An 11,078-nucleotide genomic window follows, 5' to 3' on the forward strand; every position below is an offset into this window, starting at 1 on the left:
GTTTTCATGGATGACTTTAGTGTGTATGGTGATTCTTTTAGCCTTTGCTTGGATAGTTTAGCTAGAGTATTAGACAGGTGTGTTAGTTCAAACCTTGTATTAAATTTTGAAAAATGTCATTTTATGGTCCAACAAGGTATTGTTCTAGGACATGTTGTTTCTAATACTGGTATTTCAGTTGATCCAGCAAAGGTAGATGTTATTTCTGGTTTACCTTACCCCTCCTCCGTGAGGGAAGTCTGTTCATTTCTCGATCACGCAGGTTTCTACTGGCGATTTATCAAGGACTTCAGTAAGGTAGCCCTACCTTTATCCCGACTGTTACAGAAGGATGTTGAGTTCGAGCTGAATGCGGACTGCAAGGAGGCGTTTGATGAGCTGAAGACCGCCTTAACTCAATCCCATATTGTGAGAGGGCCTGAATGGAGTCAACCATTTGAGATAATGTGTGATGCCTCCAATTATGTAGTAGGAGCGGCGCTGGCTCAACACGATGGTAAAGACCCTTTTATTATTGCCTATGCATCTAAGACCTTAGACGCTGCTCAGTCTAATTATACTACCACTGAAAAAGAGCTTCTGGCTATTGTTTTTGCTTTGGATAAATTTCGAGCCTACTTACTTGGTACTAAGGTGGTAGTGTACTCAGACCATGCAGCTCTAAAATTTTTATTAGCTAAGAAAGAGTCCAAACCAAGGCTCATATGCTGGATATTGTTGCTGCAAGAATTTGATTTAGAAATTAAGGATAGGAGTGGTTCACAGAATTTAGTGGTAGACCACTTGAGCCGCCTAGAGCACATTAAGGATGACTCCACTCCTATCAATGATACTTTTCCATTTGATAGCTTGCATGCAATATCTGAAGTAGTTCCTTGGTACGCAGCTATAGCTAATTACCTTGTCAGTCGTACCTTCCCTCCTGATTTTACTAAACGTCAAAAGGACAAGCTTAAAAGCGAGTCCAAATATTATATATGGGATGACCCATATTTATGGAGATGTGGTGCTGACCAGATAATTAGAAGGTGTGTGCCTCAATCAGAATTCTAGTCTATTTTAGAGGCCTGCCACTCTTCTGAGAATGGTGGACATTTTGGTCCTCAAAGAATGGCTAGAAAAATATTAAACTGTGGATTCTGGTGGCCCACACTGTTTAAGGATGCTACTGCTTTTTGTGAATCTTGTTCACCTTGCCAGAGGTTTGGAACTATATCCAAGAGGGATGAGATGTCCCAACAACCTGTGTTGTTCTGTGAAATTTTTTATGTCTGGGGCATTGACTTCATGGGTCTATTTCCAAACTCTCATGGTTTCTTATATGTATTGTTAGCTGTAGATTATGTTTCTAAATGGGTGGAAGCAATTCCTACCTGTACTGATGATGCTAGCACTGTTGTCTCCTTTGTTCGAAATAATATTATCTGTCGCTTTGGATCACCATGAGCAATTGTGAGTGATCAAGGCACTCACTTCTGTAATAGGAGATTAACAGGTCTATTGAAGAAACATGGGATTGTTCACAAGGTGGCAACAGCTTACCACCCCCAGACCAATGGACAAGCCAAGGTGTCAAACAGAGAGATAAAGCATATCCTGGAGAAGGTCGTCAAGCCTCATAGGAAAGACTGGAGCACCAGGCTTGCGGATGCACTCTGGGCATACCGGACTGTGTACAAGACACCAATCGGGATGAGTCCCTTCCGCCTAGTCTACGGAAAGGCTTGTCACCTCCCAATGGAGGTGGAACACAAGGCTTTCTGGGCAGTGCGTGAGTGCAACATGGGATTCGAGAGAGTGGGGGGCTGAGAGGAAGCTGCAACTACAAGAACTGTAGTGCCTTTGCCTAGAAGCATATGAGAACTCCAGGCTATACAAAGAGAAGGTGAGGGCTGTACATGACAAGAATATCAAGCGAAGGGAGTTCAGACCTGGGGAGTTAGTTCTCCTTTACAACTCCAGGTTGAGACTCATACCAGGCAAGCTGAGATCAAGATGGGAAGGCCCCTATAGAGAGGAAAAGGCTGAGCCATATGGCGTTTTTCACCTGAGGCACCCATCTAGTCCCAATATCCTCAAAGTAAATGGCCACCGCTTGAAGCTGTATCATGGTGAGAAGATGAAGGATAGCAAGTAGCTGGAGATCCTCCTCTTGGTGGATCCACCCACAAAAGTAGACTGAGCTCCTGGACCGTCTAACTTAAGGACATGAAAGAAAAGTGCTAGGTGGCAGACAACCCACCATGGTATGATCGTTCCTTTCCTTTCTTCATTTTATTTTGTTTTCTTTTTATCAGTGTTCATGCATACATTTTGCATCATACCTTGCATTCTGCATCAAAAAAAAAAGAAAAAAAGGGGATCGACGCGCCAGCGCTAAGTGCGCGTCCGCGTCCTGAGCGCATGCGAAATGAGTTAGCTTGACCAGTGAGTTATGCGGGCGTGGTGCAGCAAGTGTGCTTTTGGCACCATCGAACCCACGCGCACGCGGACAACCTTTTCGTTTTGGCGACCCACGCGTACGCGCCTATGGAGCATCCGGGTGGTTGAAGAAATCGGCGTAAACCATGGTTTACCTGAAAGTTATGCTGATATGGGGCTGGTATTGTGCTAGAGGCACAAATTAACCCACGCGTACGCGTCCCTGACACTCATCCACGCGTGCGTGCGCATGACGCGCATGCGTCGCTTGCACCTATGGCCCCCATCCCAGATTGAACCGAGAGTTGTGCGTGCGCGACGTTGGCTTCGCGCCAATGGCACAAACTGAGGGACGAGTCCACGCCCTTGCCACGTCTGCACCCTTTCTTGTTGTGCAATGCACACGTCCGCGCACCGTACGCATCCACGTCGCTTGCGCCAACTTAACCCAGCGCGCCGCCCAGTTTCAACACCCCTCCCCAATCCTAATTCTTTTCTTTCCTTATTCTTTCCTCTTTCCTCTTCCTTCTTTCACCATTCCTCCTTCCTACCTCTCCGCTCATCCTACTTCCATCTTCATCATCAAGGTTCCTCTCCTCTACTTTTTCACTCTTCTTTCAATTATTGCATTTAATTATATTTTATTTTTTTCAACTTTTCCAATAGCTTATTTATTTGTGCTTTCTTTTTCCTTCTTCTCCCATGCATTTTTATGTTGGTGTTGGAGCTTTATTTGGGTATTTATTTTATTTGAGTTTGTGGATATCATGGGGAGTACTTTGACAATTGATATTTTATTTTGGATCTCATATACATTTGGATTACTTATTTGTCTTCCTATTTTAACTTGAACACCAAGTGTTTGTGAAAAAGCCAACATGGCATTGTGAATTCTTTTCTATCATATTCTTCCTACTTTAATGTCTTTTTTTTTCACAACTCTTGCCATCCACATGTATTGAGTTTATCATTCACAATTGTCATCATACCAATGCTCATTCCTTTCTTCTATGTGATACTTATTATTGACTTTGATGCTTGAGCTATGCTTCTCATGCCTCTTATTTGCATGCCATTATGCCTCTTGCATCTAGTTATATGCTATGCCTTTATGTTATTCATTGATGTCCTCCCTGCATGCTGTAGCTACCATGCACTTAAGACATTGTTTATTTCCTTGGGCATTTATTTTCACTTGGAATACCTTCCTTTTGGTTTTAGCTATCTATATTTCACATTCTTCCTTTTTCTTTCTTCCTTAGGATGGGTACCAAGAAAGGAAAAGAGAAAGCTACTGACAAGACACCAGCAAGGCAAGGCACTAAAAGAACCCTGGCTAAGGCACAACCTTCTACAACGTTAAGCCACCCACAAAGCAAATAAAGAGAATCATCAAGGTTGATGAAGCAGAGAAAACTTTTCCTGTTAGGGACTCTGCACGGTTCAATAACCGTTACTATGAGCAGATGTTCCCCATCCTAGCTGACAGGAACTACAATAATGAGCGCTTACTCATTCTTCCAACACACCTTGCTGAGTTTGTGGAATCCCGCATCGAGAGGAGACAGTGGAGATTCTTGAGAAGGCAGCCACGACAGGTCAATCTATCGTGGGTAGTTGAATTCTACTCCAACTTTCACTTTCCTACCCTATAGTATGTCTATGTCCGTCAAAAGCAAGTCCTTGTCTCCGAGGGGGCCATTCAGAGAGTATTGGATCTTCCACCTGGACCAAAGGGATTGGACGCCTATCAGGAGGCCTCTCTCAAACGCCAGACATACCAGTTTGACTGGGATAGCATCCTGGGAGTTATCGCACAACCGGACAACACTTGGATCTATGGCCAACATCGGACTCGACCTAAGAGCATTGCAGCTCCAGCACTTACCTTGGAGGCTCGCGTGTGGGCACAAATTATGTCCCACTATGTCTTTTTGAGCACTCACGAGTCCACCTTCACTGCAGACATGGCTATCCTCATCTGGTGCATTCTTACATAGCAGCCTTTCAGTCTACCAAGGCACATCCGGCAGGCCATGAGGCATGTACAAATTGCGGGCAACCTACCGTTTCTTGCACTGGTTTCAGATCTTGTCTCCGTGGCTGGCGCTTCCTATAGTGCTGGGGAGACAAAAGCCATGATTCCAGTGGCCGATCAGTATGTCCCGAATGAAAAGTATATCAGACCCCCAGTACCCTCCGCTAGCCGACATCCGGGCCCTTCTGTAGACACTCCTCCTACTTCCGCCCCGCCATCACCCACACCTCCTCCACCATCCACTACTCAGATGTTCCTTCAGACCCTTCAGAGGTTCGACCGGTAAGACCGGCAGATGGAACGACTGGAGCGCTACAACAAGCGCCGATATACCTATCTGAAGGAGCTCATTGCTAGTACTCATCCACCTCCAGAAGAAAAGGATACACCGGACTCCACTTCACCTACCAGCACCGGGAGCCATGACGACCCTGATGTTAGAACTTTGTTATGTCGATATAAAAGCATCAATAAATCCGATCGTGAGTATAGTCTAACCGACACGCAAAATTCACACCAAACAATTCTACAATCTATAACCGAGAGTATGAGTCCCGAGTCGTCTTTCCTAGGAATTGCCTTAGAATGTATATCATTGATTAGGAAGTTGTTTGTGGTTTTGAGAGTTGGTGTAAGAAATTGAGCTAACAAAATGGACAACAATCAATTATGGTAGAAGCCTTAGCCAAAGGTGAGCATTGGAAGTTCCATCACTATAACCCCCATCAATTGTATCAACAATCAATCATTGCTTCACTTAGTCAACTCCTAAGTATGGAGGAAGATTTAGTGAAGATAATTAACTTGAATCACAAGTCCTAGCCTAACCTCAAGGGAGTCTAGATTGAGTGATACACAAGTCAATTAGCATATCTCAATTGAGGATTAACAATCGATGTTGACTATTCAAGTATCTCCAACAACTCAACCCCTAAGCCAAGTAAGAAGAATTTACTCCATAACTAGGATTGGCATTTCCTTAAACAATTGGTGAGCAATAGTGAGAAACATTAGGAAAGTGAGAAAACAGAAGTGAAATTAAGATGTTTATTTCAATCAATCATCAACAATCAAACAACTAAATGCAATTCATCAATCCATTGATCAAAATCAAACTACAAAGTCATAAGATCTAAGATTCAAAGCATTTGAAGCAAAAGAACACTAATTGAGAAGAGAGAAGTAGAATTACAACTTGAATTAAAGTGGAAAATGGAGTAACAATGGATCTCACTAAAGGAACTTAAGAGGAATTGAAGTAGAAAGAGCAAACCCTAGAGAGAAGTTAGAGCTTCTCTCTCTAGAAATGTAGCTGACTTCCAAAAATATTTAAAATGTGTGTGTAATGAGTGAATGCCCCTTGATCTCTCAAGCCTTAGTCTTCTTAAGCTTGTTCCCGCCAAATTTCTTCTCTAAAACAGGGTTTGTAAACCCCTGAAATCGCTGGTCACATTTTCTCCTTTAAAATCACGTGCGGACATCGACGTGTACGCGCACAGTACGCGTATGCGTCCCTGAAGCATCACAATCCATGCGCCGGCATCAAACGTGCGTGCGCAACCATGAGGAATTGGCTCAGCTGTGTAAACGCGCCGGCTTAGGCATTTGGCTTCCTCGCGCCGATCTTGTAGTGTGCATCCGTGCGTACGCGCAAGGTACGCATACGCGTCATTGCTCAAGCTCTAAAGCTCCATTTTTTCATGCTCCTTCTCTTTATGCATGCTTCCTTCCCTCCTTCTAGGCCACCCTTTCCCTATAAGCTCTGAAATCACTTAACAAACGGATCACGGCATCGAGTGGTAATAGGGGGAGATTAAAATATGTCTAAATTAGTGTAAAAGAAGCATGTTTCTATTTCTGAGGCAAAGTTGGGAAAGGAACACAAAATCATGCATTTTTATATGAATAAGTGTGGAAGATCATTGATAAATTCCCAAAAATCCATGCAAGATAAACCCTAAAAAGGGGGGTTTATCAACCTCCCCACACTTGAACTATAGCATGTCCTCATGCTAGAGGGAAGCAAAGACCAAAGGGTTACAAGAGAATAGGATTCATGAAATGCAATTTACTTATATGAATGCAACTAAGATGAATGCTATTATCTACTTGGTCACAAGCAAATCAATCTCCCAAGAACATCCATGAGTACACAGGGCAAAAGTGTTAAGGTGCTATATGAACTCTACCAATTCAAATACCCAAGTGGGGTGTGTGCGACTTGCATGAAGAACGCTCGTGAGAGCCAGGAACAAGAAGTTGAGCTTCGAACCCTCACCGAATGTATATGCACTCTGTTCGCTCGGTGTATAGGGTTAATCACTCAATTCTCCTCTACTTCATGCCTTCCAAAATTTGTTCCTCATCTAATAATCAACAATCATTCAATACATGTATATAAATATCATGAGGTCTTTCTCAAAGGTTATAACTGGGCCAGGGTTAAGGTATGGTCATATATGGTCAAGTGAGCTTGAAATTTGAATCTTTGATGAGCTTAAACTTTCCCACCTAACCTATGACAATCTATACAAATTAAGTGCTAACCTAACTACCCATTCTTCACTTTTCTCATGCAATTTCCTTTTTTTCTTTACAACACTTATGCATTGATTCTTATTGAGCTTCACTTTGGGGCATTTTGTCCCCTTTTGTTACTTTTCTTTTTCTTTTTTTGCTTTTTTTCTTTTCTTTTCTTTCTTTTTTTTCTTATTTTTTTCTTTTTCTTTTGTTTTTTCTTATATTTCTTTCTTTCAAGCTACATACAAGAACCTCAATGCATAAGGTCTATACATTTAATCAATACATGAGTATGCACCTAATTCCTAAATATAGAAATACAAAACATCCTTTTATCCCAACCAATATTCCTAACTCTCTCCAAACTTTGAATAATAAACACTCTCACTAGCCTAAGCTAATCAAAGATCCAACCAAGGGACATTTATTGTTTTTCGCTCTAGGCTTGTAATGTGCTAAAATAAAGAACAATTGGGTTGAGCGTAGGCTCAAAATTGGCTAACAATGGAGAGTAAGAGGTAGGCTATTTGGGTAAGTGAGCTAATGAAGTAATGGCCTTGATGAGCGGATAATTTATACGCTTTTTGGCATTGTTTTTAGTATGTTTTTAGTATGTTTTAGTTAGTTTTTATTATATTTTTATTAGTTTTTAGTTAAAATTCACTTTTCTGGACTTTACTATGAGTTTGTGTGTTTTTCTGTGATTTCAGGTATTTTCTGGCTGAAATTGAGGGACCTGAGCAAAAATCTGATTCAGAGGTTGAAAAGGACTGCAGATGCTGTTGGATTCTGACCTCCCTGCACTTGCAGTGAATTTTCTGGAGCTACAGAAGCCCAATTGGCGCGCTCTCAATTGCGTTGAAAAGTAGACATCCTGGGGTTTCCAGCAATGTATAATAGTCCATACTTTGCTCGAGATTTGATGGCCCAAACAGGCGTTTCAAGTCAGCTCAAGAATTCTGGCGTTTAACGCCGGAACTGGCACAAGAATGGGAGTTAAACGCCCAAACTGGCACAAAAGCTGGCGTTAAACTCCAAAAAGAGTCTCTACACGAAAATGCTTCAATGTTCAGCCCAAGCACACACCAAGTGGGCCCGAAAGTGGATTTTTATGTCATTTACTCATCTTTGTAAACCCTAAGCTACTAGTTCTCTACAAATAGGACCTTTTACCATTGTATTTTCATCTTTAGATCTTTGAATCTTTTGATCACATTTTGGGGGCTGGCCTCATGGCCATGCCTAGACCTTGTTCTTATGTATTTTTAACGATGGAGTTTCTACACACAAATAGATTAAGGTGTGGAGCTCTGCTGTACCTCGAGTATTAATGCAATTACTATTGTTCTTCTATTCAATTCATCTTATTCTTGTTCTAAGATATTCATTTGCACCCAAGAACATGATGAATGTGATGATTATGTGACGTTCATCATCATTCTCACTTATGAATGCATGCCTGACAACCACTCCCGTTCTACAAGCAAACAAGGCTTGAATGTTTATCTCTTGGATCCCTTAATCGGAATTTTCGTGGTATAAACTAGAATTGAGGGCGGCATTCAAGAGAATCCGGAAGGTCTAAACCTTGTCTGTGGTATTCTGAGTAGGATTCAATGATTGAATGACTGTGACGAGCTTCAAACTCGCGATTGTGGGGCGTTAGTGACAGACACAAAAGAATCACTGGATTCTATTCTGACATGATCGAGAACCGACAGCTGAATAGTCGTGCTGTGACAAAGCGCGTTGAACATTTTCACTGAGAGGACGGGACTGTAGCCACTGACAACGGTGATGCCCAACATACAGTTTGCCATGGAAAGGAGTAAGAAGGATTGGATGAAGACCGTAGGAAAGCAGAGAGACGGAAGGGACAAAGCATCTCCATACGCTTATCTGAAATTCTCACCAATGAATTGCATAAGTATCTCTATCTTTATTTTATGTTTTATTCATATATCCTCCATAACCATTTGAGTCTGCCTGACTGAGATTTACAAGGTGACCATAGCTTGCTTCATACCAACAATCTCCGTGGGATCGACCTTACTCGCGTAAGGTTTATTACTTGGACGACCCAATGCACTTGCTGGTTAGTTGTGCGGAGTTGTGATAAAGAGTTGAGATTGCAATTAAGCGTACCATGTTGATGGCGCCATTGATGATCATAATTTCGTGCACCAAGTTTTTGGCGCCGTTGCTGGGGATTGTTTGAGTTTGGACAACTGACGGTTCATCTTGTTGCTTATATTAGGTATTTTTCAGAATTTTTAAGAATGAATTCTAGAGTTTCAAGGTGATGTTCTTATCATCACAAAGGCTGATTGATTCTCATCAATTTAGCTGTTGAATGTAATGTCCTACTGAAGCTTGGCTAGCCATGTCTAATCTTTTTCTGAAGCTTTGGACTAACATTTAGCTTTAGACTAACATTGCATGATTCCTGGAATTCTCATTAAGAATTTTGATATCCTTATTTTCTTTCAATTTTTGAAAAACCCAAAAAAATTACAAAATAAAAAAAAACCAAAAATATTTTATGTTTCTTGTTGAGTCTAGTGTCTCATTTTAAGTTTGGTGTCAATTGCATGTTTCTGTTCTTCTTGCATTTTTCAAATTCATTCATGTGTCTTCATTGATCTTCATGTTGTTCTTGATGATTTTCTTACTCTGATCTTTAAATTCTCTTGTTTTGTGTGTTTTGTTGTGTCTCATATGCATTCTCAATTTGTTAGTGTCAACAGTATACAAACTTCTAAGTTTGGTGTCTTGCATGCATTGTTTATTTGATCTTAGTTTTATTTTGCTTATTCATCATTATTAAAAATTCAAAAAAAATTTTATTTGTGTCTTTTCAAGTCAATAATACAGAGAATTGAAGATTCAGAACATTCAGCAGAGGAATTACACAGAAAAAGCTGGGCGTTCAAAACGCCTAGTGAAGAAGGAAAACTGGCGTTTAAACGCCAGCCAGGATACCTGGCTGGGCATTTAACGCCCAAAAGGGTAGCATTTTGGGCGTTAAACGCCAGAATGGATACCATTCTGGGCGTTTAACGCCAGGATGCCACAAGAGGGAAGATTTTGTTTTTAATTCAAATTTTTTTCAAGTTTTCAAAGTTTTTCAAAATCAAATCTTTTTCAAATTATATCTTTTCAATCATATCTTTTCAAAATTAATTTCTTTTCATTTTCAAAAATACTTGCTAACAATTAATGATTTGATTCAATATTTCAAGTATGTTGCCTTTTCTGTTGAGAAAGGTTTAATGTCTAAATCATATCTTTCTTGTTAGCCAAGTCATTAGTTTTCAAAATCAAATCTTTTTAAATTGTTTTTCAACTCATATCTTCTCAATCACATCTTTTTAAAACCATAACTTTTCAATCACATCTTTTTTATTTCTAATTTCAAAATCTTTTTCAAAAATCACTTGATTTCTTTTCTACTCTTAGTTTTCGAAAATCAATTAGTATTTTTCAAAATGATTTTAAAATCTTTTTAATTTATTTTCGAAAATTTCTTCCCCTCTTCTCATATCCTTCTATTTATGGACTAACACTCCTCCTTAATGCACAATTCAAACTCCATCTTTCTTGATAAGTTCGAATTGTCTACCTCTTCCTTCTAATTTTCTTTTCCTCTGACACCTCAAGGAATCTCTATACTGTGACATAGAGGATTCCATATTTTCTTGTTCTCTTCTCTTTCATATGAGCAGGAGCAAAGACAAAAGCATTCTTGTTGAGGCTGACCCTGAACCTGAAAGGACCTTGAAGCGAAAGCTAAGAGAAGCTAAGGCACAACTCTCTGTAGAGGACCTAACAGAAATCTTCAAAGAAGAAGAACCCATGGCAGCCGAAAACAACAATAATGCCAACAATGAAAGGAAGGTGCTGGGTGACTTTACTGCACCTACTCCCGACTTCTATGGGAGAAGCATCTCTATCCCTGCCATTGGAGCAAACAACTTTGAGCTTAAGCCTCAATTAGTTTCTCTAATGCAACAGAATTGCAAGTTACATGGACTTCCATTGGAAGATCCTCATCAGTTTTTAGCTGAATTCTTGTAAATCTGTGACACTGTCAAGACTG

This window comes from Arachis duranensis, chromosome 9 (assembly GCF_000817695.3).
Source record: "Arachis duranensis cultivar V14167 chromosome 9, aradu.V14167.gnm2.J7QH, whole genome shotgun sequence".
Classification (NCBI taxonomy): domain Eukaryota; kingdom Viridiplantae; phylum Streptophyta; class Magnoliopsida; order Fabales; family Fabaceae; genus Arachis; species Arachis duranensis.